Consider the following 213-nt stretch of genomic DNA (forward strand, 5'->3'; position numbering starts at 1 on the left):
GCCAAGCAGAGAGGCAGAGGGATTGCAACAGGTACAGGTATACATGTTTTGAAAACACAATCTGGGATAATTTTTGGCCCACGGTAACTAATTTGTGCTCTAATGTTTTAAAACAGGTGCTTCTAAGGTTGTATTGGGTATAATATTTTTCCTTTTGCTTGGGTTGATAATGTAAGGAAAATGGAAATTTGAAAAAATTAAGGTTTCTGAGGA

Source organism: Condylura cristata, unplaced genomic scaffold (assembly GCF_000260355.1).
Source record: "Condylura cristata isolate star-nosed mole 26May11 unplaced genomic scaffold, ConCri1.0 scaffold00040, whole genome shotgun sequence".
NCBI classification, from domain to species: Eukaryota; Metazoa; Chordata; class Mammalia; order Eulipotyphla; family Talpidae; genus Condylura; species Condylura cristata.